This window comes from Macaca mulatta, chromosome 2 (assembly GCF_049350105.2).
Source record: "Macaca mulatta isolate MMU2019108-1 chromosome 2, T2T-MMU8v2.0, whole genome shotgun sequence".
Classification (NCBI taxonomy): domain Eukaryota; kingdom Metazoa; phylum Chordata; class Mammalia; order Primates; family Cercopithecidae; genus Macaca; species Macaca mulatta.
This window is the reverse complement of record NC_133407.1, coordinates 16,293,641-16,315,803: the sequence shown is the minus strand read 5'-3', so window position 1 is coordinate 16,315,803 and position 22,163 is coordinate 16,293,641. Positions and strand designations below refer to the sequence as shown.

The following is a 22,163-nucleotide window of genomic DNA, read 5'->3' as shown; positions in this document are numbered from 1 at the left end:
CTGGCTTGGATAGTATACTATGGTTATATCCGATGTAACCACTGGGGGAAGCTGGCTTCAGGGTTCCAAGGACCTTTACTGTGCTTGCAACTTCTTTTCTTTAAAATTAAAAATAAAGAAATGCTCTTTTGGATCATTGGATTTTAGGATTATAACTGGTAACTGATTTATACTCAATTAACAAGTAGAGTGACATTGACCTCCAGAAAAAGTATCTTTGCATCGATGTATGCGTGTGTGTGTGTGTGTGTGTGTGTGTGTGTGTACAAAGCATATTTACTTTTTTTTTGAGACAGGGTCTCTCTCTGTCACCCCAGCTAGAGTACAGTGGTGTGATCACAGCTCACTGCAGCCTCGACCTTCCAGGCTCAAGTGATCCTCCCACCTCAGTCTCCCAAGTAGTTGGGATTACAGGTACACACCACCACATCCAGCTAATTTTATTTTTATTTTTGATAGAGATTGAGTTTCGTCATATTGCCCAGAGCTGCTCTCGAACTCCTAGGCTCAAGCCATCCACCTATCTTGGCCTCCCAAAGCGCTGGGATTACAGGCATAAGCCACCGTGCCTGGATTGTTTTCTTTTTCTTTTGTTTTGTTTTGTGTTTTTTGGACAGTATCTCACTTCGTCACCCAAGCTGGAGTGCAGTGGTCCAATCATGACTCACTGTAGTCTCCTGGGCTCATGTGACGCTCCTACCTCAGCCTCCCAAGTAGCTAGGACTACAAGCACACATTACCATGCCCAGCTAATTTTTTATTTTTTGTAGAAATGGGGTCTCACTATGTTGCCCAGGCTAGTCTCAAACTCCTGGCCTCAAAAGCCTCCTTGGCCTCCCAAAGTAGTGGGAATACAGGCATGAGCCACCACGCCTGGCCAAAAACCTTTTTAAATCTTGCTTAAATTAAAAAATACAGTTATTGGCCAGGCGCGGTTGCTCACGCCTGTAATCCCAGCACTTTGGGAGGCCAATGTGGGCAGATCAACTGAGGTCAGGAGTTTGAGACCAGCCTGGCCAACATGGTGAAACCCCGTCTCTACCAAAAATACAAAAGTTAGCTGGGCACGGTGGCAGGTGCCTGTAATCCCATCTACTTGGGAGGCTGAGACAGGATAATCGCTTGAACCCGGGAGGCAGAAGTTGTGGTAAGCCAAGATCGCATCACTGCACTCCAGCCTGGTGAGTGAGCAAGACTCTGTCTCCGAAAAATAAATAAATAAATAAATAAAATAAAATTATTGTTACTTCTGAAGAGAAGAATAGAAAAGAAGCAATTTTCATTTCTTGCATTTCTTTATTGTTAGACAATGAGTTCTTACTGCTTTCACAATTTAGTGGTAAAAAGTGCTTACGGTAGACATTTCCTTAAACAACTGTAAGACTCAAATTATCCAGTGACAATTTTCCTAAATATTCTTTATTATCAGAGGGAAATCTTATTCCCCTTTCAGTCTTATGTTTTGGGAATAATTTCAGCAGAGGAATAAATTTATGAACCAAAACTACTATTTCTACTACTCTACTAAATAAAAGTGAACTACATGATATTAAAACTGAATCTTAACATGCATTTCCCTAAGGATTCTAGACTTTTCAGAAAGGACTAGATACTTATTATAATTCTATAAACTATCATTTTTATGTTTTCAAGATTAAAACATATTCTACAGCCACAAGCAAGTCAGGCACTATAAATAATTTTCTTTTCAGCACGGGATTATCAGTATAAATATTGAAAGATCTTAATACTTGTTGACTGCAAGGGAGATTTCATTCTCCAAACTTTGGTTTTGGAGTAGCAGATCCTGTTCCATAAGAAAATTTTGAAATCATTGCTGTTTATGGAACACTCCCATGCCTTGGGTGATATTTACCTCCTCCTTTGTTTTCCTCTGCCTCGTATCTTCTTAAAGCTCTCTCACTCAATCAAAGGGATTTCAAGTCAATTCATTTTTTCTTTTTCAGTCATTACTAGTGGCCTATTGTGATTAGTGAGCAGGCTCAAGCACAATACAATAACTACAATGAAATAATTAAGACTGGGCTTAATCAAAAAATCTCAAGGGAAAATATCAATCCTTTGTTGACTTTAGTTCCTCAGTAAACATTTCCAGGGTACCTAGCATGTCTCAGATTCTGTTCTTGGCACTGAAGACACAAAGATGAAAAGAAAATAAAGGGCTCCGTTCCTCAGGGAACCCACAGTCTCAGTAGGGAGATGCCACAAGTCAGGGTGACCTGTGCTATAATTAGAGCAACGGGGCAACTGTCCCCAAGGTGGGACAGTTTTAAGAGTCAGAGGAGAAACTATTGATACAACTGGAAAAAAACATGTACACTCAGATTGTCACTGGCTCTAATGAAAGTTTACATCATATGTTATGGGAACAAAAAGGAAGGAGCTGGATGAAAAAACAACTGAAATAAAAATCACCATCCATTTCGATCCCCTAGTACTTCCAAAGCTAGGCTTTTAAAAATAATGTGCAATTAAATTATTTAACTTGTGAAGAACCTTTATTCAAATGGCCATGTACAAAAGGCACTATTAAAAGCAAAGTTGCCCAGTGTAATTTTTGAAAGTTGTATGAACATTTGGGTACATGGAAAAGGTTAAAGATAATTTATTCCTGGAACAAGTCTGTCATAGATAGATTCATTTAATATCAAAAGTTAATAAACCAGCTCTAATGGAGTATTTATTTGAAAGCTCCCATCCAAAGCTTTCCTTTTTTACCCATTGCCATTCCCAGCACTGTTTAAAACTTCAATCCGAGCCACTGCAGATAATTATATGTGCTCGTCTGGCATAAGGAATAAATTAATTTTGCATGTAATTTCCCACAATGACCTATATGATGCGCAATCCTATTTTATACTTCCCCCCCCCCCGCCGAATGACAATAAATAGCACTAGATATATGTGAAACTTTACCTTGCTACGGTTTAAAATGTCTAATTATTTTTAGTTTACTCACGACGGTATTTCTAGTCCACAAAAGCACAGGTTTTTCTAGAGGGACTTATAACCATGTAAAATAAATTTTCTGTGTGTGTCTTTAATGGCTGTGCCTGTTGACAAATTTGTTTGTTTTCCCAAGTCAGCTGCCTCGGGTCAGGTGGGCTGCACGCATTCTGTGTACAGAGGCTTTCAGAGGGAGCAAAGTCTTATTTGCCATCCAAACAGGCCATTCCACCAGGGCAGGCTGGAAATGATATTTGCATGTGTGCAGTAGATACCTGAACAGTTGGTACATTGTGAAAAAACATCTGGACACCCATTATGTGGTATTTGGACAAATATGGATCGTTGCTTGTCTGTAGGGAAGGGAGTGCTGGGCTTAGGTCCTAACTTTGAGCACTCATCTATCCAGGTTGTTCTTGTATCTGTGAGGTCTGGGGTTCCACATTCTCTAAGCCTCCTCCCTACCGAAAGAATCCGAGTCCAGTCCATAGCCTTGAGATGATGCATCACAGGGAGCAGCTGATGCAAGCCATTTTTGTTTCATATACGCTTTCAGGCTTAATAAGATGGGACACCCATGATGACAATGTGCCAAAGGGGAAGCAGGAGGTGACAAAGGAGGAAATGCTGTCATCCCTATTTGAATACACAGGGCTCTGCCACTGGCCTGTGAGTCTACCATGGCTGGCTTTCTTTGGGATATTTAAATGCATAAAGATTCAGGGTATAAAATAAGACCTCAGAAGTCACCTATAACAACACCTAATTTTCCAACAAATAATTATGATTTTCACCCAAATAATAATTACTACTCCTAATAATAAACTTTAAGAAGGCAGACCCAGGTTTCATGGGGTCAGAAAAGTTTTGCAGTTTTGAGTCTTCTTTAAGAAAGAGAATACACAACTAGGCAAAATAAATAAATAAATAAATAAAGACATTCTTAGAAGTCCTCCTAGGGCCTTTGGAAGGGCCTGTGCAATTGAGGGGCTTATAGATTAAGCATAATTAGTTTCACAGTAGGTCTGCCTCTTACTACGTGTTCAATAAATACTTGTTGCATACATGAATGAAAAGTAAAAACAAACCCTAACATTTCTAGGTCTCAAGAACTATGCTGAGTACTTTACATGTTATAAACTCATTGGATGCTCACAACCATACTATGAGATCAAAATTGCTAATAGTTATTGCTACTTGATGGCAAGCAGCGGCTGCTCTTGGTGCTTTACAATATTTAGCAGTATAATTCTGACAAGAGCACTAGAAGCAAGCGCTCTGATTACAATTCCTGGTTTCCAGATAAGGAATCCAAGGCACAGAGAGGTTAAGTCCATTGCTGATGGTCACATAGTTAGAAATGGCAGAGCTGGAATTCAAAGCCAGGTAGTCTGGCTTCAGAATCTATGCTTCTGGCTACACTCCAGCCTCCTAGATAAGGCTGAGAGATTCAGTGAAAAGTCAACTTTGTTCATGCCTGAAATCAGCCCAAATCTCTCTTGCATTAGCCTATGTTACACAGTTCATTTTTTTTTTTTTTTTTTTTTTTAAGACAGAGTCTTGCTCTGTCACCCAGGATGGAGTGCAGTGGTGCAATCTCGGCTCACCAACCTCTGCCTCCAGGTTTCAACTGATTCTCATGCCTCAGCCGCCCAAGTAGCTGGGATTACAGGCACACGCCACCACACCCAGCTAAATATGTTTTTAGTAGAAATGGGGTTTTGCCATGTTGCCCTGGCTGGTCTTGAACTCCTGGCCTCAAGTGATCCACCCTCCTCTGCCTCCCCAAGTGCTGGGATTACAGGCATAAGCCACCGTGCCCGGCTGGTATACACTTCTTAGATAATACAAATATTGCCTGCTTACTAGCATGGGAAGCAAATACTTCTCAGCTCAGTCTTCATTAGAACCCAGACTTTGCTGAAACATAAGAGAAAAGGAAGAATTGAGTTGAAGTCACATTAAAAACCCAGTGGAAAAAAGGAAAAAAACATTAGATGTCTTTCCATTCAAGATGATGATTTCTAGGGTTCAGAAGGAGTTACCTTAATCACTGTCTCTCTTCACTGCCCGTGGCCATTAGCCCAGACTAGTGAATCTTTCTCCCAATGAAGCCACTTGACATCAATGTAATTTTAAAAGATTCCAATTCAAATGTATTTTGGTCATATTCCACTTCCTCCACCACCCACCACTACCACCACTCACCCACACACACACATCTTGCAATAATATCAGGGAACTTGGATTCAAATACCTACTCATAAGGAGAATGACTGGGCCATCCCTCCAGGAAGTGGCATCCATTTCCTTATATCCTTGGGAAAGGTACTTAACCTATTTGAACCTTCATGGTTTTTCCTCTGTAAATTAAATCAGGATGATGACTTTGGGTTGGCTGAGCTCGCTTTGCTCCTGTGGATCTCCTCTCTATACTTTCCCATCCTGCTCTGGGTACCAGACAGCCATCTTTGGCCCGTGGAGGCCCACCTGGCACTAAACCTTGGCCACTGCACAGCCCCTGCCCCATGTGGTTTTCTACCCTTTCCATAACTTCTCAAATAGTTATTTTATTAAACCCTTCTCAAATCACCCAATCTGATGGTACTATCAGTTTCTGGGCGGGTCCCTGACTGATACAGATATCTTAATAACTAGGATGTTGTGAGAATTAGGGAGAAAGGAAATTTGGAAAATTGTTTTCTCTACGGACAGCTAAAGTGAGCCAGCTGGGCTTTCAGTAGGGAGAGGGAAAAGGAGTGGGTTGCACAGCTGCCACAAGCCCCTCCCCCAAAGCCTAAACTTCCCAAGGGCACCATCACTAAGTCCCCAAGCCAGCAGATGTAACACACCTGTGACAGGTGAGGAGCCAGGCCTCCAGGAGACGCATTAATGTTAGATGTGAAGCTGCTTAAAATGATCCCACCTGAAAACCGACAGTGTTCCTTCTCAAAAGGCTCTGCAAGATCACAGCCTTGAGTGTCTGAATGTCAGTAAGAACAATAGTAAAAAGTATTCCTTGGGCATATACTATGCCAGACACAAGTCTCTTAACTTATCCAATGCTCACAAAATCCCAGTTAGACTGTGAGTACTATTATTACATCCCCATTTTTCAGACAAGCGATCTGAGTGTGTACGTAGCATGCACAAGGTAAAAAACGCTAATAGTGGCTGTTCTGGTTATCTGCTGCTGTGTAGTAAACCACTCCAAAACTTGCTCATGTAAAACAACCACCATTTTTTTGTGCTCAGGGAATCTAATGGCCAGGAATTCAGACCAGGGCACCACAGAACTCGCTGGTCTTTGCTCTATAGTGTCTGGCTATCAGCTGGGAAGACTTGGGTAGCTGGTGGCTAGAATAATCTGAAGGCATTCTTATTCACATGTTCGACAGTTGGGCTGAGACGACTTGACCATCTGGGCTTCACTAGCACAGCCAACCAGAGTGTCTGCATATGACCTCTTCATGTGGCTTGGGCTTCCTCACAGCATGGAGGCCCTCAGAGTAGTTAGACTTCCTACGTGGTAGCTCAGGGCTTCAGGAGTAACTATTCCAGTGAATAGGATAAAAACAGTATCTCTGTTTATGATCTAGCTGAAGTCACATAGTATCACTTCCACCCACATTCAAGGGTACAATATACATGACAGGACATAGACTTCACATCCTGGTGGGGGAAAGGTCAAAGAATTTGCAGCCATGTTTAAAAACCATTCGAGTGAAACACAAATTTGACCCTCGTCAATGCCTCAGTTTAGCCACCATTTCATTGGGAATGACCTAAAAAATATAATCCAGCACCTGATATTTGTATAGTCTTTTACACTTTACAAATCAATTGCTTGATTTGTGAAACTTATTTCACAGGGTATTTCTATCCCTGTTGTACAGTTAAGGAAACTAAAGCAGCTCTGAGACTTAAGCAACTTGCTAAAGCCAAATGGCTAGTCATTCTGACCTCCTGACCCCAACTCTAGGGCTCTCTCCTGTAAACACTGGTCTTGACTATAGCAAGTAGCTTGGGCTGTGATTCAGAGGCTCCAGTTACACCACTTTCAAAAACATCTCTTCTAACAATAAAAGTTTGATTCCTGTGGGTTTGGAAGGAATCACTGCTTTTGGCGGTGTGCAAATAGCATAAGGTGAGTATGAACAATTACCTGTCTCTCCTCCATAGGGCATGATTTAAGGCAAAACCCTGCTGGGAAACAGAAGGGGCTTAAGTGGCAAGGACAAAAAGGTCAAGGGAGAGGAAATGCCACCACTGAAAGACATACTATGAGCCTGCGGCTATGCCAGGTGCTTTATTTCCTTCATTTCATTTAACACTTCTAAAGACACGACAACATTATCTCCCATCCCATATGCTCTTGTACAATCTGATATTGTCACTCCTCCCATGAGAGCTGGGGTCTAATTCCCATACTCCTTAGTCTGGGCTGGCCTTACAACTCACTTGCAACTAAAAAGATGTGAAGAAAATGATGCCATCTGACTCCCCAGGCTAGGTCAGAAAAGGCTGTACAGCTTCTACATGGTTCTCTCGGGATGCTTGCTCTGGGATAACCCAGCTGCCACGTAAGAAGTCAACTAAGGGTTGGGTGCAGTGGCTCACGCCAATAATGCCAGCACTTTGGGAGGCAGAGGTGGGCAGACCACCTGAGGTTGGGAGTTCGAGACCAGCTTGACCAACATGGAGAAACCCCGTCTCTACTAAAAATGCAAAATTAGCTGGGTGTGGTGGCACATGCCTGTAATCCTAGCTACTCGAGAGGCTGAGGCAGGAGAATTGCTTGAACCCAGGAGGCAGAGGATGCAGTGAGCCGAGATTGCGCCATTGCACTCCAGCCTGGACAACAAGAGCAAACTCCATCTCAAAAAAAAAAAAAAAAGTCAACTAAGATTGTCATTCCAGATAGGCCACGTGTAGGTGCCCCACTCAACTGTCCCAGCGGAGCCCAGGCTTCCAGCCATCTCCACCAAGGTGCCAGGCATGGGTGACACCATCTTGGATTCTTGCAGCCAATCCATCCGCCAGCTGTGCAACCTCAACTGACACTACAAGGATCACATAAATGACCCAGCCAAGTCCTGCTCAAATTCCTGACCCACAGGATCTGTGAGATATAATAAAATGGTGGTTGTCGTAAGTCATTACCCGTTGGGGTAGTTTGTCATGCAGCAAGTGTAGTGGAACACACGCCTTCATTTCCTGTAATCTTTATGACAATCATTATTTCCAGATTAGGAAACCAGGGGAGAAGAAATTAAATAACTTGTCTAGCACTGGCCAGCTGATAGCTAGGGCTATAGCCTGGATCTTTAAGAGCAGGCAATCTCTGCTGCTTCTACTGCCACATGTTCCTTCTGGTGGGTGAGAGACAACCTGGATGAAAAGTCTGCAGAATGCTAAGGAGAAGCAATGTCTCTCTCATGATTTGTCTGGGTCAGGCTGGTCCTAAGATAATTAATTATGGGAACAAATACATCTCCCACAGGCTGTGGAGTTAGACTCGAGCAGCCACCACCATGGCCTCAGCTTCACAAAGGTCTTGGAAAAAACTGTTTGTTGTATCTCTCTGGGGTTCACGAAAGACAGGAAGCAGCTGGGGAAAGACAGATGTTAGTCACCAGTCGTGAAGTCTCTCTGGGACAATGATTAAGTCTCCTTTAGTGCCTGCCCACAGACCGACTTCCCATCTCAGTTCATGGCAATTCCATTCATCCTGATGTTCAGACCAAAAACTCTGGAGTCATTGCCAATCCTTTCTTTCATACCCCCATCCAATCCATCAGCAAATCCTGTTGACTGTATCTTGAAAATATATCCAGAATGTAACCACTTCTCATCTCCTCCCCTGTGACCACCAGCATCAAGCTATCATCACCGCTTGTCTAGATTATTGTGGTCACCTCCTCACTGGTCTCCCTGCTTCCTGCCCCCTTGCCTACTGCCACTGCCGAGAGACCTTTCCTGGCCATCCCAGATAAACAGCACAGGCCTCCTGTAACCTTTCCTCCTTTTGAGTTGTGTCTTTCTACATGGCACTTGTCTTCATTTATGATTTATTTTCTGTCTCCCCCTTTGTATGGAAGGGATTTTGTCTGGTTTTTTTTTTTTCACTTCTTTATCCTCAGCACCTAGCACAATATTTAGTGTGTAATAGGCATATAAGAGTTATCAAATGTCATTGAATGAATTGAATCACACACTTCCTTAAAAATCTGATGACAGCAGAGACCTTCTGCTCAGATCAATACTTGGGCAGGCCTCGTTTTGCAGACAATTTCTGGGAGTCCCCAGATTTCCTGTATCCATGCAAGTTAAGAGCCTCTCTCTGCTTTAGAGTGCCAGTTTCAAAAGGCAGGAAGTGTAACCTCTGAATTCTAGAGAGTTGGATGTCAGTCTCTAATTAGACTCCAGTCAGGTATCTAGTTATTTAGATTATTCTTTTATCCATTCAACCAACATTTGTTCAGTGTCAGCTGTATGATAAGCTCTGTGCTAAGCCCCTGCGCTAGGAGAACAGAGGTATCTATTCTTAAGGCCCTTAGATCAGAAGAAACATCACCAGGTAAACACCTAACTCTAATAAGATCACTTCAAAACTGGAGTGTTGTGCATCGTTCAATGAAGACCTAAGGGATGGCATGACTAACTTTTCTTAGTTGACCTAGGAAGAACCCACAGAAAAGCATAAGCTTGAATTGGGTCTTGAAGCATGAGTAGGAGTTTGTCTGGCAGACACCAGGGAGGAAGAGTGAGACAGGCAAAGGGCCAGCAAACATCCTGGCATCCACAAAGAGAAAGCCACACATTTAGTCTAAAAATTCAACTTCAACAAAACTGTCTTAGTTTAGACTTCCCCTAGAAGCAGACGTGCATCAAGGATTTGGGCATAAGTCATTTATTTGGGGATCTTAAGGGAGTATGGGAAGAGAACTGTGAAGTAATGAGGAGTAGAGAAGGCAGCTAATAGAGGGGGCATTGCTAAATTACTTACAGACACTGGGCACCTGGAGGTTAACCCCCAGGGAAGCTCTAGGAACTGATGTACAACACATGGCTCAGAATTATCTCATTCCAGGATAACGAAGCTAGGGTATGTAGGAATTAACTCCTGAGCATTGAGAGTTATCATTGAGGGCTGCATCTCCATTTTTCTATCTTTCCCCAACATATTGGCTTGGTCCTCAGACCAGCTTTCTCCACACCAGTCACGATGGCAAAGGGAAGTGGGATAAGCCCCAATTGCCCTGAACCAATCATGGTCCAGCCAAGGAGCTGGGAGTGGGATCAAACTCATTCTTCCATGATGGCCTCCGTAGTGGAGGGGTTGATAGGCGTTGGGGAAGAAATCTTAATGGCTATCAATTCCCTCTTTTCATACATGAACTCATCTTTCAACTTCAAGATGTGGTTTAGGAGGCTCTGAGGAACCTGGCATGTGTTCATAGTTCCAGGTGGCTGCTTGTTTGATTTGGTGGCTCCCTAGATTTGGGGAGATGACCAAAGTCCTGGTTGGTTCAGTCTGCTATGTCTGACTCTGCCATATTTCACCAGTCACTGCTTGCTGAAAAGCCTCCTACCTCCCACAGATTTTAAGTTCTCTGGTTTTGAGTTTCAACATCTCCCTCAATCAATTTTAGGAAACGTGATTCTTATTACTCAAGAAAAGAAAGGAGTGGGGGAGATTGAGAGGTGACATTGAAAAGCCCTGGACTGGGGTGATGATTGACATTCCGGGAGAGAGCACAGACCCTTTCCTGTGAGGCTAATTTTGAGAATAATAAAGCAAAGGGGTCCCCTCCCTCAGTGAAAGCTGCCTTGACATAAAAGGACAATTGTTCTGCAGTAGCTTTCCATTATTTCCCTCTGATGCTATCTAGCTAAAGAAAACCTGAACTGGCTTTGACGGGTTCTGGAGAGCTTTTTAGTTTAGCTGCTCACAGCAGGAGCAAAGCATAAATTGAGCAGCCCAGAAGGCTGAGACCTTAAGCAAAATGGAAAATTCCCCCAGGTTGAGACATTGAATCAATAACAAATGGCATTCTGTGCTGTGGACACCAAGGTGAGCATCAGGATGCCTAATATTTATGTTTTCCTTTCCCTGCCTTCAAAAAGTGGCTTGGAAGAGAGAGAAAAGTCCAGGCTGACGCCTAGGGGTGTGGTTCTGGAGATAGAAGAGGTAGAGAAATAGACAGGCATAATGTTTTTCAATCAATTCTTGAAAAGATTCAAATAGAATCTTTAGGGCTATATTTTTGCCTGGAGTTACTTACTTTAAATCTAAATCAAATAGCGCAATAGGATAACTAGGATAACTGCTTTCTTGGAATTCACTGTCCTAACAGAAAGGAGATTTTCAGGACTGACTCTTTAGTTAATTTGGGAGCAGGGAGAGAAGTGGAGTGGAGAGTGTGGCAAGGGAAGACCCTTAAGGCCATGGTTCTCAAATTTTGCTGCCTTTACAGTCACCCAGGAAGCTCTTGAAAAACTCAACTCTGGCCAGGTGCAGTGGCTCACGCTGGTAATCCTAGCACTTTGGAATGCTGAGGCAGGCAAATCACTTGAGGTCAGGAGTTCGAAACCAGCCTGGCCAACATGGTGAAACCCCCATCTTACTAAAAATACAAAAAAATTAGCTGGGCATGGCGGCAGGTGCCTGTAATCCCAGCTACTTGGGAGGCTGAGGCACGAGAATTGCTTGAACCACTTGAACCCTGGAGGCGGAGGTTGCAGTGAGACAAGATCACGCCACTGCACTCCAACCTGGGCAACAGAGTGAGACTCCATCTCAAAAAAAGGAAAAAAGGAAAAAAAAAAAGAAAAGCTCAATTCCCAGACTGTACTTCAGATCAATCAAATCGGAATCCCCGGAGGTGGGATCTGGCTTCAGTGTTTTAAAAAACTCCCCAAATGACTCTGATGTGCAACCAAGTTTGAGAATGAGGGTCTCAAGGTGGCATTTCTCAAGTCTAACGTGCACACAAAGCACCTGGGGATTTTGTTAAAATGCAGATTGTAGTTCAGCAGGTCAGGGGTGGGGCCTGAGATTCTGTATTTCTAATAAACTCCCAGGTGATGATGATGTCACTGGTCTGTGGACCACCTTCAATAAGCCAATCTTCGGATGTTTCTTTAACACCTGAAGAGAATGGAGCCACTAACAAGTCACAGAACAAAGCAAAGCACTTTTCAGAACACACAGCTCCCCACTTAAAACCTTTCTGAGAGGATTCCTCTGTACTGTTAAGATACATTGCAAACATCTTACTATGGCCTACAAATCATCACCTGGGCAACTTTTGACAAAGCACCAAAAAATCATAGTCTCTGGGGTAGGGCTTGGACTTTGGCAGATTTTTAAGACTCCCCAGGTGATGCTGATGTGCAGCCAGGGTTGAGAATCCTGTCCTAAGTCCCCGTAACAATGTCCTAAGTCGTTGGCTCCTGCAGTTTCTATCAGAACAGCCCTTTTCCCAAATCCCCATGGCTATATTCTCTCTGGGCATTGTTGATTGGATGAAAGGCAGGCAGTGGGCTTAAGCTACAACATTGTGCCCCTTCCCTGGGAAATTAGGTGTGAGACCCAGCTTGATCTGGCTATTTCTGTGTATTAGTCCATTTTCACACTGCTGATAAAGACATATCCAAGACTGGGCAATTTACAAAAGAAAGAGATTTAACAGGACTTACACTTCCACATGGCTGGGGAGGCCTCACAATCATGGTGGAAGGCAAGGAGGAGTAAGTCACATCTTACATGGATGGCAGCAGGTCAAGAGAGAGCTTGTGCAGGGAAACTCCCATTTTTAAAACCATCAGATCTCATGAGATTCATCACTATCCCAAGAATAGCACAGGAAACAACCACCCCCATAATTCAATCACCTCCCACTGGGTTCCTCCTATGACACGTGGTAATCGTAGGAGTTACAATTCAAGATGAGATTTGAGTGGGGACACAGCCAAACCATATTATCCTGTTAACCCAGGAAATATGTAGTGGGGAGCAGTTGGTCACCATTTCCCCCAAGTAGACTGGTAACAGAGAAAGCTGCTCTCCCACAGGAATCCAAAGAAGAAAAACAGTGGAACTTGGGACTTGGGGCTGGCGGGTGGGGAGGTTTCCAGGTCTCCCACCTTGAGGTTGTACATGGCAGAGTATGCGAGAATCTCAGTAACTACCACCTTTATCTCTGGAAGAGGGCCAGTCTCCAGGCTGAGGGGCTTCATGAAACTGTCCCTGCAGCTTAGAAGGTCTAATGTGACCCACAAACCTGGAATAGTCAAACCTTTTAGGAAAGATCCCTAAAAATCAGCTTAAACGCAGCATTTCTGTGTCATAGCAACATCCACCTCCTTTAAAATTTATAAAAAATGAGCAGCTATTTTGCAAGCTTCAAGAATAAGGGCTTTTGGGGTCTCAAACTGGTTCTATTTGTAAAGGAATCATCAGTCTTTAATTTCTGCAGCTGCAACTTCTAAAGCTAGGCTCTCTGTTGACTTTGGGGGTATAATTGCATGTCTTGCCTGCTTTCTCATCTATGAACTGGAACTAAGAGTACCAATCTGATCAGATTGCTTTGAAGAATAATAAAAGGGTTATGAATCATGATACAGCCATGGAAATGTCTCTTATGAATGAGTCACCATCTCCAGGAGGCACTGCTGTAGTGAAAAAGAGGCCTTTGGTGAAGACTTATTGAAATCCCAGCCTATTCAACTATCCAATTATGTGACCTTAGACCAATTACCGCCCTGGGCCTCAGATTCCTCATTGCAGATACTGGCCAATAATCCCTATTTTGCAGAACTTTTGTAGGAACTGAATGAGATAATATATGAAGACACCAGATACAGAGTAGGTGTTCAAAGATATGTTTCCCTTCCCTCTGTGACCTAGATTAGTTAGGGTATACCCCTTGTTACAGTATGGCTGTGATAAAAGACTACCTTTCCTCTCCAAATAACAATGGCTAAAATCAGCTCAACACTTCTTTCTTTCTCATGTAACAATCTGAACATTGGGAATCCAGGCTGATGGAGATAGTTCTGTGGCTTTGGGAACCCTAGGCTTTTTTTTTTTTTTGAGAGACAAGGCCTCACGCCGTCACTCAGGCTGGAGTGCAATGGCATGATCATGGCTCACAGCAGCCTTGAATTCCTAGGCTCAAGCAATCCTCCTGCATCAGCCTTCCAAGTAGCTAGGACTACATGGTCATGCCATCACACCTGGCTAATTTTTTGTTTGTTTTTGGTAGAGATGGGGTCCCCCATATTGCCCAGGCTGGTCTTAGCCTCAAGTGATTCTCCTGCCTCAGCTTCCCAAAGCACTGGGATTAAAGACCACTGCACCCTGCTGCACCCAGGTACTTCCTATCGTGCGGTCCTGCCAACTTCAGTATGGAGCATCCGTCTTGTAGTTGAACATGGTGATTTTTAGCTAGGAGGAAAGAGAGAAGGGGCAATGGACAGCAATCCTCTCCCCTTTGAGGGCACGGCCTAGAAGTTCTGCTCTCATCCATCGGGCTAAATGTAAGCTAATGGCAAATGCAGCAGCCCCATTTTTGAGATGAAACCCCAGCTCTACCATTTACTATCTGTGTGGCCTTGGCCAAGTCATTTAACATATTGGTGCTCCTGTTTTTAAACATTTCATGAAGTTATTGTGAAAAGTACATGGGTTAGTATATCTAAAGCATTTAGGAGAATTACTCAGCACATATAAGAGTATAAACTATTATTATTTTTATTTGTGTAGCTACTCGGCCACCCCTAATTGTGAGGGAGACTGGGAAATATCTCTAATCAGGTGGCTGTGTGTCCAGCTAAGGTTTTAGAATTCTATATTTGAAGGAGGGAAGAGTGGACACTAGCAAACAACCAGAGTTTCTGCCATATCTGGGTAGTTAAAACAAGTGAAAAGACTACAGAAGGGACATGATTGTAATCTCTAATTTGGGTCTTAAAAAGCCTACATAGGCTAGGCGTGGTGGCTCACGCCTGTTATCCCAGCACTTTGGGAGGCCGAGGCGGGTGGATCACCTGAGGTCAGGAGTTCGAGACCAGCCTGGCCAACACGGTGAAACCCCATCTCTACTAAAAATACAAAAAATTAGCCGGGCATGGTGGCGGGTGCCTGTAATCCCAGCTACTCGGAAGGCTGAGGCATAAGAATTGCTTGAACCTGGGAGGCGGAAGTTGCAGTGAGCCGAGCTTGCACTATGGCACTCCGGCCTGGGTGACAAGAGCAAAACTCCATCTCAAAACAAACAAAACAAAAGCCTACATAAGGCCAGCCACGGTGGCTCATGCTAGTAATCCCAGTGCTTTGGGAGGCTGAGGCAGGAGGATCACTTGAGGCCAGTAATTTGAGACCAGCCTGGGTGACATAGTAAGACCCTATCTCTACAAAAAACAAAGAAACAAAAATTTTAGTTAGCTGGGCATGGTGGTGCATGCCTGTAGTCCTAGCTGCTTGGCAGGCTGATGTGGAAGGATTGCTTAAGGCCAGTAGGTCGAGGCTACAGTGAATTATGATTGCACCACTGCACTCTAGCCCGAGCAACAAAGTGAAACTCTTGTCTCAAACAAAAACAAAACACAGCCAGGCGTGGTGGCTCACACCTGTAATCCCAGCACTTTGGGAGGCTGAGGAGGGTGGATCACCTGAGGTCAGGAGATTGAAAGCAGCCTGACCAATGTGGTGAAACCGTCTCCACTAAAAATACAAAAATTAGCCAGGCTTGGTGGCGCATGCCTGTAATCTCAGCTACTTGGGAGGCTGAGGCAGGAGAATCACTTGAACCTGGGAAGCAGAGGTTGCAGTGAGCTGAGATCCTGCCATTGCCCTCCAGCCTGGGCAACAAGAGTGAAACTCCGTCTCAAAAAAACCCAAAACAAACAAAAAACCCTACATAAAACTCCTCCTTGTGTGATAAAGCAAATGTGCACCATTCCTAGAGATGGAGAGAAGAAAAATAATAACAATATGTGAGGCTCAGCGCCCAGCTGGATCTTACCTGTCCACAATGCCATGTTTGGAGGCCTCATAATATTCTGACTTTATGAAAAGTACCGTGTTTTTTAACCCCATTCTCTCTCCAGATCTTGTTGAATGCTTACCATCTGCCAGCTGCCAGGCACTAGGCTGGGTGTCCATGGTGAATTCTCTTCTCTCTGGCAGTGCCATCACGCTCTGAAGTCTGTGAAGGCACTCACAGGCAAGGCATCAGGACTCCCCACTGTGAAAGCACGGCTCCCATGAAGGCATCCCCTGCTCCTTCCCCACCAGACCCCACCCTCCCAATGTGTCAGGAGATCTAACTGGCTTTTCTGGTTACAGATTCACCAGGTCAAGGGAGGGGAGGAACAGTTTGTCATGCAGTCATACACCTAATGCTAACATTACTTGAGCTTGTGCAATGGGAGGCCTAGAAACACGGGCCCAAAGCCTCTCCCCCAACTCCCAAGGCAGGTACAGGCTGGGCCCAAAGGACCAGTTACTTACCTTCCAGCAAAGTGGATTTGAACATGGAAATTAAAAAACAAAGGAGTGATTCTTCACATTATAAAAGATAGGCAACAGAATTTCCAGAAAAACCCTGTAATACATTTTACCTTTTATTTGCTAGTAACTCTTCAAGAATGCACACTTAAAATATATCTTTTGTACAAAGTTGATATTTTACTGATGTTTCTTGGTGGTAACTCTTTAAAGACCCTAGCCACCTTTAAATTTCTCAGCTCCATCATGCCTCCTCAAATAGTTTATTGTTCATAAACAATCACTTAAATGTTTGTTGGCTCCTTTGGCTCAGAAGAGCCTTCCAATTAATTCTTTCTAAAGCCAAATAACCTGGTAAGCAAATAACCACTCTGTAAACTGCTTGCCTAATGTGTTCCTTTCAGAGTCTTCTGGTGAGGAATGTTATGGGTGTAATTACTCTGCCTTTTTTTTTTTTTTTGAAACAGGGTCTCCCTCTGACACCAGGGAGTGCAGTGGCGAAACGGTGGCTCACAGCAGCCTCAACCTCCCAGACTTAAGCGATTCTCCTGCCTCAGCCTCCTGAGTAGCTGGAACTACAGGTATGTGCTACCATGTCCAGCTAATTCTGGGAAGGGTTTGTTTTGTTTTGTTTGTTTTTGTAGAGATTGAGGTTTCACCATGTTGCCTGAGCTGGTCTCAAACTCCTGAGCTCAAGTGATCAGCTCGCCTCAGCCTCCCAAAGTGCTGGGAGTATAGGCATGAGCTGCCATGCCTGGCCTGCTGTCCAGTTTTTTGATGTGCTTCTGATTTCATTTTGCAACCATCATGGCACTTCTTTAGGGGTTGTTAGCTTTGGATGGACAGGCTCCTGCTCCTCCTTGGGCAGAGAAAGGCGTTGGCATTAGGACCTTCATATTCACCTTTTCCAAGACCTTATAAGGGGGCCTAGAATTTTTGTCAGTAAAATACAAATAAAGCCTACAGGTTTTGGCCCATGTACTTTTAACAAGGTGCTAGTAACATGCACAAGGTATTTTTAGCAGCCACTGCCTTGTGATTTCCCATGATTCCACGGAACTCCTAGAGCAGGTCCTCCAAACTCAGCTATCTTTTCTCTAAAACCAACGTCCATCTCACTTGGGCTTCATCCACAGTCATTCATGGGTTTCCATCTGCTTGTCATTAATGCTGTTTCCTTCTTCGAACTGGGCCCCTTCAAGACATGTTTCAGGTAAACCTGCCCTTTCTTCAACAAACCTCAGTTACTTTCTGCTTTGCAACCTGATCTGGGGTTAACTAAGCCACCCTGCAGAGGACAAAGTGAACTGTGTGTATCCACCCACCCCCACCCCATCCTCCAGTCCTCTTACTGATTTTTGTGGAAAAATGTATGTGTGTATACATTTAAGTATATGTAGAAATTTAAATTTTCTACTGATTTGTCAAAGTAATTGCTAAAAAAAGTTAAAAGTCTGAAGACCAGGAAAAGACTCAAGGATTTCACCTTTCTAAGATTATACACACACCCACACCCTGTGCCCTTTCACTATCTGGAACAGGATGTGAGTATGGTTTGACCGCAAGCTTCATAAATGCTCATTGATGGAATTTCTCCACATCTGCCCCTTTGCCAAGCACAATTTAGTGAACGTTTATTGAAGGAATGCAGAGGGAGCAGGGATGGCCCATTGTCTCCTATGCTGCGGGCGCAGAGGGTTGAAACTCCCTGTAGCTGCATTTCTCAGCAAACACACTGGTCATAATGCATCTTGTTGGGACAGGTTGTGTCCCTCCTTCTAGAATTTCCTCCTCTGTCCTCTTGTTCTTTCCTTAGCTAACTTTGAATGGCCCTTGAAAACAGTTTAAATGGCTGCTCCTTGAGGAAACTGCCTGAGCCCCAGGCTGACCTCACCATCCTCCCCTTACATGGGGGTGGCCCTGGGCCCACCTGTGGCCTGGCAGGGGTCCCACCCATCACTGATGTACGGTCTCTCTCACTCTCTTGATGACCTATTCATTAAGGGAAGGGATAGTGTCTTATTGAGTTGTGTATTTTAATAGTGAGTGGCATATTAGATAAATAAATGTTGAGCCAATGGATGCAGCTAAGAACTTTGAGAAATCCATCTTTCTCATTAAGGTCAAGACTCCTAAGAATTTTGTTTTAAAAGAGACAGGGTATTTCTCTGTTTCCCAGGCTGGAGTGCAATGCCACAATCATGGCTCACTGCGGCCTCAACCTCCTAGGCTCAAGCGATCCTCCCACCTCAGCCTCCCAAGTGAGTAGCTGGGACTACAGGTATGCGCCACCATATCCAGCTAATTTTTGTATTTTCTGTAGAGACAGGGTTTCACCATGTTGCCTAGGCTGGTCTTGAACTCCTGGGTTCAAGCAATCCGTCCACCTCGGCTTCCCAAAGTGCTGGCATTACAGGCATGAGCCACTGCCCCTACACAGAAAATTTTTTTATAATCAGTGACCTAATAAAATGATTCAAAGAGTTAAGATAGTGCTTGGCACAAAATAGGCCAACAATAAATTAGTTATTATTACATCTTCTAAGAATGCCTACTTCTAAATAAGTTAATTCTTAACATCCCTCCATAGTCTCCCAATCTGAAACTTCCCTGGCTCAGAAAGCCCTCTTCTGCCGTTAGCAGCATCCCATTTGTTTCACGTTTTATTCACCACTCTTCTAAATATTTCCTCCAGCTACTCTGCTCTTAGAGTCACCCTCTTGACCCAAATTTTGTGTCCTCTGAGGCCTCCGGAGGGCCTTGCAGGGAGGTGAGGGTCCGAGGCAGCTGGAGAGAGAAGAGAAAGTCTCCTTGCTTTGTCTGAATCCGAAGGCATCAAATGATGGTTCTCGATATGTTTGTTTGGCCCACAAAGGCGACACACTGTGTTTTGAAATAAAGGATACTAGCTGCCAATATTTATTCATAAAAATTGGGATTTCTGTCAACACGAGGCCAAAATTCTTCTTTTTTTTTTTTGAGATGGAGTCTCGCTCTGTCACCCAGGCTGGAGTGCAGTGGTGCAATCTCGGCTCACTGCAAGCTCCACCTCCCGGGTTCCCACTATTCTCCTGCCTCAGCCTCCTGAGTAGCTGGGACCACAGGTACCCGCCACCACGCCCAGCTAATTTTTTGTATTTTTAGTAGAGATGGGGTTTCACCGTGTTAGCCAGGATGGTCTCGATCTCCTGACCTCGTGATCCGCCCGCCGCAGCCTACCAAAGTGCTGGGATTACAGGCGTGAGCCACCGCACCCGGCCACTAGGCCCAAATTCTTTCAAGGCAATAATCAGGTGGGGCAGAGACTGAGATGGCCCCTTTAGAGCACTCGTGCTCCTGTTCACCACAGACCCCCTGCCCCGCCCCAACTCCCTATTCTGCCCCAACGGAGTTCAAATGCTGGGGCTGATTTCACGACACTCGCAGTTTCTCCCAGTGTTATTTTCCTCATAGGAAGAGGAAAGGGAAGTATTTCTTGTCCCCGTGTCTCAAACTAAAGAGAAAAATGAGAGTGAGACCCAGGAGGTCATATGTTTTGAGAAAAATACAGTGAAGGTACTCTTTGTGTAAGTAAAGAATTTGATACAAAGTTAACATATAAGCCCAAATATGTCTGGTTCAGAAGAATACAATTCAAGAGGCCATTCTGAAAACAATCTGGCTCAATTCACTTATTTTCTTACCTTATATGCTTCACCGTGTTGTCATTTGGGCTGAAAACCTCTGGTCAAATTGACAGAGCCTCCTGGAACTCAAATCCACCCGAGATCCAAAAGTTCATTAGTGAATGGATTTAGGTTCCATCTCTTCCTATTTTCAAACTGAAGATGGACTAGGCTGACTGGTGGCTTTGGGGACTGGAGTGGGAAGAACACTCTTACTTCTCAGCCAAGCTCCTGATTTCTTTCCCTACAAGACAAGTATTAATAGCAAGATGAAGGGAGGCAGGAAGTTCTAAGATGGATAAACCACAGAATCCAGTGTGCCTGGAGAGTGTGAACTACTGTTTGGATTAGAGAGCTCTATTTTTAATCAACCATAAGTAATTATTTTTATTTTCTTAACTTTTCTTTTTGAAACAATTTCAGTCCTTAAAAAGCTGCAAAAATAGGCTGGGCGTGGTGGCTCAGGCCTGTAATCCTAGCACTTTGGGAGACCGAGGCGGGCAGATTGCCTGAGCTCAGGAGTTCAAGACCAGCCTGGGGAACACAGTGAAACCCCGTCTCTACTAAAAATACAAAAAATTAGCTGGGCGTGGTGGCGGGCGCCTGTAGTCCCGGCTACTCGGAAGGCTGAGGCAGGAGAGTCACTTGAACCCGGGAGGTGGAGGTTGCAGCCTGGGCGACAGAGTGAGATTCCATCTCAAAAAAAAAAAAAAAAAAAAAAAAAAAGGTTGCAAAAATAGTAAAAAGATTTCATATGAACTTTTACCCAGATACTCAAAATGTTAATACTTGAGTATAAGAATTACAATCGCCAGACGCAGTAGCTCACGCCTGTAATCTCAGCACTTTGGGAGGCCGAGGCAGGTGGATCACAAGGTCAGGAGATTGAGACCATCCTAGCCAATATGGTGAAACTCTGTCTCTACTAAAAATACAAAAATCAGCTGGGTGTGGTGGTGCGTGCCTGTAATCCCAGCTACTCAGGAGGCTGAGGTAGGAGAATCGCTTGAACCAGGGAGTTGGAGGTTGCAGTGAGCCGAGATTGCGCCACTACACTCCAGCCTGGTGACAGAGTGAGAATCCATCTCAAAAAAAAAAAAAAAAAAAGGAATCAAAATCACGAAATTAACACTAACACAATATTATCATTGTATCTATGTAACACTGACACAATGTTTATCTGATCTACACAATTTATTCTGATTTCACCAATTGTCCCACTATTGTTCTTTTTTCAGCCCAGGCTCTAATCCAGGATTTCACATTGCATTTCACTGTCAGGTCTCCTTAGTCTGTTTTAGTATGGAACAGTTCCTCAGTGTTTGTCTTTCATGAACTTGACACTTAATAAACCATCTCTCAATTTCAGTCTGTCTGCTCCCTCCTCAGGATTAAATTCAGGTTATGCATTTGGTAAGAATATCACAAAACTGATGTTGTATCCTTCTCACTATATCACATTAGGAGATACATAATGTCTGGTGATATCCCAAAGGTTTCTCCACTGTACAGTTATGAATTTCAAAGGGAGAATAGTATCTTCTGAAGACTTTGAAATGATATCTTTTTGTTATTTTCTTTGTTACTTCTATTTTTTAAGAGATGATGTAAATATCCTTTCTCTCATCACACTTTCAACCAACATCCATTGATGATTCTTGCATAAAACTACCATAATTTTTTTTTTTTTTTGAAACGGAGTCTTGCTCTGTTGCCCAGGCTGGAGTGCAGTGGCACTATCTCAGTAAGCTCCACCTCCCAGGTTCACACCATTCTCCTGCCTCAGCCTCCCGAGCAGCTGGGACTACAGGCGGCCGCCACCACACCTGGCTGATTTTTTGTATTTTTAGTAGAGATGGGGTTTCACCGTGTAAGTCAGGATGGTCTCCATCTCCTGACCTCGTGATTCGCCCGCCTCAGCCTTCCAAAGTGCTGGGATTACAGGTGTGAACCACCGCGCCTGGCCTAAACTATCAGAATTTAAAACTAGAATAACAGTGAGGAGAAACATA

The 22,163-nt window shown here is 43.9% G+C and overlaps 1 long non-coding RNA gene across 2 annotated transcripts in view; it reads right to left on the bottom strand.

Annotated features, from left to right (window-relative positions):
- LOC144339008 (uncharacterized) overlaps positions 1-16,237 on the bottom strand; it is a 44,954-nt gene extending 28,717 nt beyond the window's left edge. For both annotated transcript variants that reach the window (XR_013413537.1, XR_013413536.1), the window contains exon 1: positions 16,105-16,237. This is a non-coding gene — a long non-coding RNA (uncharacterized LOC144339008). The remainder of the gene's footprint in view (positions 1-16,104) is intronic.
- Positions 16,238-22,163: the final 5,926 nt, after the last annotated feature.